We start from the raw sequence: 7,636 nt of genomic DNA on the forward strand, positions 1-7,636 counted from the left end.
CCCCGGCCGCGCCGCCCCTCGCCGTCTCGTCGCCGGCCACCGCCTCCTCCACGCCCGGCCCCCTCTCCGGCGACCTCCCCGGAGCCCGGCGTCCCTTTCCTCTCTGGCAAACAGTGAACTCCGGCGCCACCTCGGGATCCGTGCCGCCAGATCCAGATCCAGTTTTGGATTCGGTTGACTTCTCTCCCCCTAACTCTAATTTTCGTGCCTACTTTGACTGCTCATAACTTTGCTGTGGCTCCGTTTTGGACATATAATATATCAAAATCTTCGTCTCGACGAGTACATCATTTCATTCCATTGCATCATTTGCATTTGAGTTCATCTTGATGCCCAAAATGCTGTTAGAAGGAGGCATCGTGAGTTAAATTGCAGATCCGTTAGCTCATCATTGACTTTTGTCATTTTTGCCATGATTGTTGTGTGCATGATATGCGTGTACCCCTTTGGGATGAATTGTTAAGCATGTTGTCTTCTTTCCAGAGGTGCCACCCATGCATTTTTAAGATGTGTGTGGTGTCTTTTGCAAGCTTGCAAAGAGGGGTACCTGAGATTGCTGATTTCAGGGACTTAGTGATTTTCACTAAGTCTGGGATATTTTAGTTCATGATGCCATGTGTCCAGCTTGTTTCCTAGTGATCCGTGCCTCTTTTGAGGATGATCAGTAAGGGAGTTTTGATATTTATGTTGTGCTCTATCCATCTGTGTCTGTACTTGTTATGTTGGAGCACCCTAGGTTGATTCTATCGAGCTCTACTTTTGCATCGTTGTTAATTTGGGCAGATCGTGAACTCTTTTGCGATTTTGCCAGTGCTATTGTTAGTGATCCATGCATGCTATGCCATTGTTCTTGCCATGTCTAGCTAGCTTTTTGTGCCTTCTCTATGGATATATGCTTGACTTGCCATGACTTGCACCGTAGTGAGTGCATCGAGCTCATTTACATGCCTTCGTGAGTTAAATTTCAGCATGTCTCAGTTTCCACTAAGTCTGAAACCTGATTGTGTTTCATCTATGTTCGTGTGCTCGTTAGAGTATTTTGTGAACCCTTTTGGCCCCAGGTCACTTTGGATGTTTTGTTAAGCTTGTTGAGTAGCTCCATGCCATGTTCTTACTTGTCATGTTCAGGTTATGTTTCATCTTGTTTTGCTGCTCCGAAGAGAGCATCATGGTCTGAAATTTCAGACTAGTGTTAATTTCACTAAGTCTGAAATCTGTTTTGCTTATTCAGTTTTGCCATGCTTGTTTGAACCCCTTAATGGATGAATTTGGCTATGACTCGGTGCTAGTGATTTGTTAAGCATCTTGTGTACATCCCTGCCATTTCTTTTGTTGTCATGTTTGGTGGCTGTAGAATGTTCATTTTGTTGCATTTAGGTGCCTACTTGATGTAAATCGCAGATCGGTTCGTTTTGTAAAACGCTTGCCATTTCCAAACCGTAGCTCCGATTCCTATGATCTTTATATCGTTTTCAAGTGATTTCATCCCCTCTATCTAGTGGCACACTTGGTTTTCCAAGTTGAGGCTAGGTTCATGCATTTCCTGTCATATCTTGCATTTTGCATCCCGCATCGCATCCTGCATCTCGCATATCATACCATGTTCATGTGTTGGTTGTTTACTATGTTGTGTGCTTCTTTTCCGATGTTTGCTTCTTCGGGTTGGATCTGGTAACGTCGAGTTTGTGAGGATCCGTTCGACTACGTCCGTTGTCTTCTTCATGGACTCGTTCTTCTTCCTTGCGGGATTTCAGGCAAGATGATCATACCCTCGAAATCACTACTATCTTTGCTATGCTAGTTTGCTCGCTCTTTTGCTATGCCAATGCTACGATGCCTACCACTTGCTTGTCAGCCTCCCAAATTGCCATGTTCAACCTCTAACCCACCATGTCCTAGCAAACCGTTGATTGGCTATGTTACCGCTTTGCTCAGCCCCTCTTATAGCGTTGTTAGTTGCAGGTGAAGATTGAAGTTTGTTCCTTGTTGGAACATGGAGATCGTTCCTTATTGGAACATTGTTTACTTGTTGGGATATCACTATATATCGTATTTAATTAATGCATCTATATACTTGGTAAAGGGTGGAAGGCTCGGCCTTATGCCTGGTGTTTTGTTCCACTCTTGCCGCCCTAGTTTCCGTCATATCGGTGTTATGTTCCCGGATTTTGCGTCCCTTACGCGGTTGGGCTATAATGGGAACCCCTTGATAGTTCGCCTTAAGTAAAGCTTCTCCAGCAATGCCCAACATTGGTTTTACCATTTGCCTCCTAGCCTTTTCTTTCCCTTGGGTTCTGCAGACTCAAGGGTCATCTTTATTTTAGCCCCCCCCCCCCGGGCCAGTGCTCCTCTGAGTGTTGGTCCGAACTAGAGTCCTGTGCAGCGCCCCCTCGGGGAAACTCGAGGTTTGGTTTTAGTTGTATGGAGAGCTCATCTGAGTGTGCCCTGAGAAAGAGATATGTGTAGCTCCTATCGGGATTTGTCGGCACATTCGGGCGGTGTTGCTGGTTTAGTTTTACCCTATCGAAATGTCTTGTTGTACTGGGATACCGAGTCTGATCGGAACGTCTCAGGTGGAGGTCTATTCCTTCGTTGACCGTGAGAGCTTGTGATGGGCTAAGTTGGGACACCCCTGCAGGGATTTGAACTTTCGAAAGCCGTGCCCGCGGTTATGGGCAGATGGGGATTTGTTAACGTCCGGTTGTAGAAAACCTGAAGTTAACCTTAATTAAAATGAATCAACCGCGTGTGTAACCGTGATGGTCTCTTTCCGGCGGAGTCCGGGAAGTGAACACGGTTGTTGGAGTTATGCTTGACGTAGGTAGTCTAGGATCACTTCTTGATCATACTTTTATCGACCGTGCTTTGCCTTCTCTTCTCGCTCTCATTTGCGTATGTTAGCCACCATATATGCTAGTCGCTTGCTGCAGCTCCACCTCATACCTTTACCTTACCCATAAGCTTAAATAGTCTTGATCGCGAGGGTGCGAGATTGCTGAGTCCCTGTGGCTCACAGATACTTCCAAAACCAGATTGCAGGTGCCGATGAGTCCGTGCAGATGACGCAACCAAGCTCAGGAGGAGCTCGATGAAGATCTTGTCCTTTGTGTTGTTTCGTTCTAGTTGATCAGTAGTGGAGCCCAGTTGGGGTCGATCGGGGACCTTTGTTGCATTTGGGGTTCTTCTTTTATTTTGGTTTCGTAGCCAGACCATGAGTGTATTTGGTTGATGTAATGCTTTATTCATGTAATTGTGTGAAGTGGCGATTGTAAGCCAACTATGTATCCTTTTCCGTATTATATTACATGGGTTGTGTGAAGATTACCTCACTTGCGACATATGCCTTCAATGCGATTATGCCTCTAAGTCATGCCTCGACACGTGGGAGATATAGTCGCATCGAGGGTGTTACAAGTTGGTATCAGAGCCTTCCCCGACCTTAGGAGCCCCCATTGCTTGATCGTTTTTAGGAGCCGAGTTGTGTCTAGAAAAATGTTTTGAGTCCTTAGGAATTATATATCGGAGAGCTTAGGAATTCTTTTTACTTCCCAGTCTCCTCATCGCTCTGGTAAGGCATCCTGACGTAGAGTTTTGACTCTTCTCTTCTCAAATTTCACAAAAAAAAAATTAGGATCACGCGAGTATCTTGGATTTGTTCCGATGGCTTATGATGAGAATACTGTCTTGGTGCCTCCTGTCAGGGGTTTAGTGGAAGTGTCCCGGGGAGTTGAGCTCTGAGGTGTTGTCATCATAATTTTATCGTTGCAATTCTGGAATACTTGAGATATGTGCGCGACATCGAAAATCTCCTTTATGCAGTTCGTTGGTGAGATAACCTCGACGCCACCCAGTACTGGGGCGGGAGTTCGGGAGTATCGCCATAACTTGTATAACGGATGCTTTTCGAAGGTTGAGATAGATGGTTTCCGAAGGTTTCTTGGTTATGTGTTGAAGGATGGATACAGCTGGATGTAGGATTTGCTAGTTTGGGTGAGATATTATGCTTCCCCTGTATCCTAAACACCTGATTGCATAACCGGGAAGTTTCGGGAGTTTCATAGGTGGGAATTCAAGTAGCTCTTAGGATATATTTTCCGACAGATGTATGATATGAAATTGGGGTTCGACGTCTAGTGGTTCGCCTATTCACGGTCGATTTTACAGTGGTTTTGTTGCGTCTTAAAGAGTCCTTGGCTATGCTGACTCGGGGACGCTTTGTATGTCATGTGCACAGCCTTGTACATGATGGTGCTGTACGATTGAGCCCGTGTAGGTTCCACCACGAAAACTTCGGACGAAATCTCTATCATATGTTTGTTCCGGCTTATTCTGCAAGCCAATCCTTTGTTTTTGTTTTGAGTTGTGGTATTCGAGTTGCTTCGAAGTCAAATGTTGATTCCATACCATCCTCAAGTGGTGTTCTCATATTCCTATGCGAATACTAATCCTTCATGATAATCGAGATTGTCATGTTAATCCTTTTTCAACCGGCGTGTTTTCTCTTCTAGTGATTCCGATCATTTCAACTCCCGCAAGATCAATTATCACTTCTTCTCAACGGTGTTTGTTTCATTCTTCCCAAGCTGCCTTTGTTTTTCCCTCCCTCCCACCCTTGTTTCTTCGAGGAACCGGATTTCTTATTCAAGTATCCATTTTATTGATGGGAAGCCTCTCCATTCTTTTCCGTCTATATTCTTACCCGGTGGTTCTCAAGAAGATGTTCTACTAGTTCGTCATTCCTCATTCCTTTTCTTCTCCGGTGGAACCAATTCAAGCTTTTGGTGTTGATCATATCTTTTCCTCATTTCAGAAGTTTTTTAACATACCGGTGCACCTCATAATCATCCACTCTTCGCTATTCATTTGTTCCGGAGTGCTCATGATATCTCGAAGATTCGTGTATCCACTCTTCTTTCATTCAAGCTATTTCGAGGATGTTATCTCTTTCAAGCCATTTAATTTCAACCGGTGCAATCTCTCTTTCTAATCGTTCTACGGTGTATCTTTTCAGTGGGCCCTAACCCACAGGTCTTTTCCCAGGATCTTACCTGACTCTTCTTATTTTCCTGGAGATATTCTCAAATTCTTTTCGAAGTTTAACGTAAGAACGATTTTCTTCAGTCAAGTGCCTTTCTCCAAGATCGGTTAAATTCTTTTCATCATTGGCTCAACCTTTTTCATTCTTCGTTCCGGAGTGTCTAAATAATTCTTGGTGGTGTTTCTCATTGTCATTTGAAGATCGAAGAAGAGTTTCTCTTTAATCTTGTTCCATTCTCTTCAAGATTCGTGATTCTGTCTTGTTGCCATCCTCTCATAATAATTTGCGATTGTGAGATATTCTTTTCACTTATCCGGAGAAATTCAAGAGTCTTCTCAATTTCTTATCCGGAATCCATCTTTTCAAATATTATTTATTCTCAGCTTTCAGTTATCATTCTCCAAATTTTCCCGGTAAATCAAGTGATCTCTAATCAGCTCGTGATCTCTTCGCTCTCATGTATCTAAATTCTCTCAAGCGCCTTCGTTCATTTGCTTAATTCTTCCCGGTGTTTCTTCATATTTTAATCGTTCTTTTTCAATTCTTATGGTGGTTCGCTCAAGATTCTTCTTCCTTCATTTATCATATCAATTTATTCATTGCTTCCTAATCCTACCGGTGGTTCGTTGAAGACCTTCTCAAGTTATCGATATCTCTCTTTAATCCTTTCCACGAGAATAAGTAATATGCCAAATCCATTGCTTGTCATCAATTTTAATTGGTGAAGGATACGCATAATGTAAATCTTATTCTTGTTTCATCGAGTTTATTCTATTCCCGTTTTTTCCGGAGTGGCTCATCATACTCATTCTTGTTTTCACTTGTTTCATCTTTTCTTTTCCGGAGTTCCAAGTTCTCTCAATTATATCATCACGGAGATCCATCTAAATCATTGCAAGGATTCACCTTGTGTCTTCAATATCTCTCTCTTTTATTCTTTGGTTACTGGAGTTTCTTCTTGGAGGTTATACATGATGGTTCATCAAGGATTTAATTCCTTCTCGAAGTGTTCATCGAGATTCTTTTTCTAAGGAGCTCAAGTATTCTTCATCTTGCAATCCGGAGTGCAAATTCTTTCTACCATATTACCGGAGGTGGTATTGTGTCATTCTTGATAATTTGAGTTCTTGTTTTACATGTTATTAAGAATGAGGTATTTTAAATCCATCAATCTTGTCATTGGAGTTATCTTGGGTTATATTTCACCTTAAGCCTTCCCTAAGGATGGTTGTTGTTATTGTGCTTATACATGACCCAAGTTCTTCTTTTATCCTCCCGGTGATATAGCCTTCTCGTCTCCTTGTTCCTATCAATACAATTCTTTTCCCGTGAGTGGCAGGTTGTCACCTCATAATTTGAGATGTATTCCATAAGACCATATCAACCTTATTCTTTTCGTTGGTGGTTTTTCCAACAACTCCGTTCAACCCCTCTCCTAAAGATGCCTTTCCAAACTCTTTTGTGGTAGAAATTGGCATTTTATTCTCAATTCTCTTATTTCAATTATCTATCTTCTATTCTTTTGTTCCGGAGGCATTGTGATGTTCATCTTTTCAACCCATCATCTCGTTTTGTCAAAGATCATGTTCTTTTCATGCCTATCCATTTTAGCCGGAGTGTTGTGTTCCTCTTTTCTAACGAAGTGCTTTCAACTTCGTTTATCTCCATTGTTTTCTTTTCTCGAGGTGGCTTATCCTCTTATAGGTTATTTGGTTTCACTCGTTTGTCAAGAAGCAACTTAATTTTACCTCTTCTCTTTCTCTTTCGTTGTCCCTCCGGTGCCATTCTAGATCTCGGGACGAGATCCTCTCGTAGTGGTGGAGTGTTGTAACGCCCCGAGACCGATGTGCCAGGTGTCGTGCAGTTATTCGTTGTTGTTGTTGCGTTGTCATTGCTTGCGTGTCATGCATTTCATATCATGTCATCATGCACATTGCATTTGCATACGTGTTCGTCTCTTGCATCCGAGCATTTTACCCGTTGTCCGTTTTGCATTCCGGCGATCCGTTCTCCTCCGGTGGTCATTTCTACCTTCCTCTTGTGTGTGGGGGTTAAACATTTCCGGATTGGACCGAGACTTGTCATGCGGCCTTGGTTTACTACCGGTAGACCGCCTGTCAAGTTTTGTATCATTTGGACTTCGTTTGATGCTCCAACGGTTAACCGAGGGACCGAAAAGGCCTCGTGTGTGTTGCAGCCCAACACCCATCCAATTTGGCCCAAAAGCCACCAAACTCTGCTCCATCGTCTCGGTCGTTCGATCACGATCGCGTGACCGAAAACCGCACCTCATTTGGACTCTCCTAGCTCCACTTATGCCTATTTATACCCACCTCCATTTCGGATCTCGTCTTCCTCCTCCAAACCCTAAAAAAAAGAAACAGATCCATCTTCCCCCGCGCCGGGCCGGACATGTCCGCCCACGCCGGACGTTGTCCGCCCCGCCGCCGCACCCACTCACGCGTCGCCACGTGGGCCGCGCCCACATCGCCGCCGCTGGGCCCGCCAGGCCCACGGGGAGCCCCCGCGAGCCCATCTCGCATCGCCGCCGCCGCCTGTCTTCCTCCCTCTCCAGCACCGTCCGCGGCCACCTTCGCC

At 44.2% G+C, this 7,636-nt stretch overlaps 1 pseudogene; it reads right to left on the reverse strand.

Moving 5' to 3' along the window:
* Positions 1 to 7,636, reverse strand: part of LOC123185541 (probable RNA-dependent RNA polymerase 2) — a 34,378-nt pseudogene that overhangs the window by 4,580 nt on the left and 22,162 nt on the right.

This window comes from Triticum aestivum, chromosome 2A (assembly GCF_018294505.1).
Source record: "Triticum aestivum cultivar Chinese Spring chromosome 2A, IWGSC CS RefSeq v2.1, whole genome shotgun sequence".
Taxonomy (NCBI): Eukaryota; Viridiplantae; Streptophyta; class Magnoliopsida; order Poales; family Poaceae; genus Triticum; species Triticum aestivum.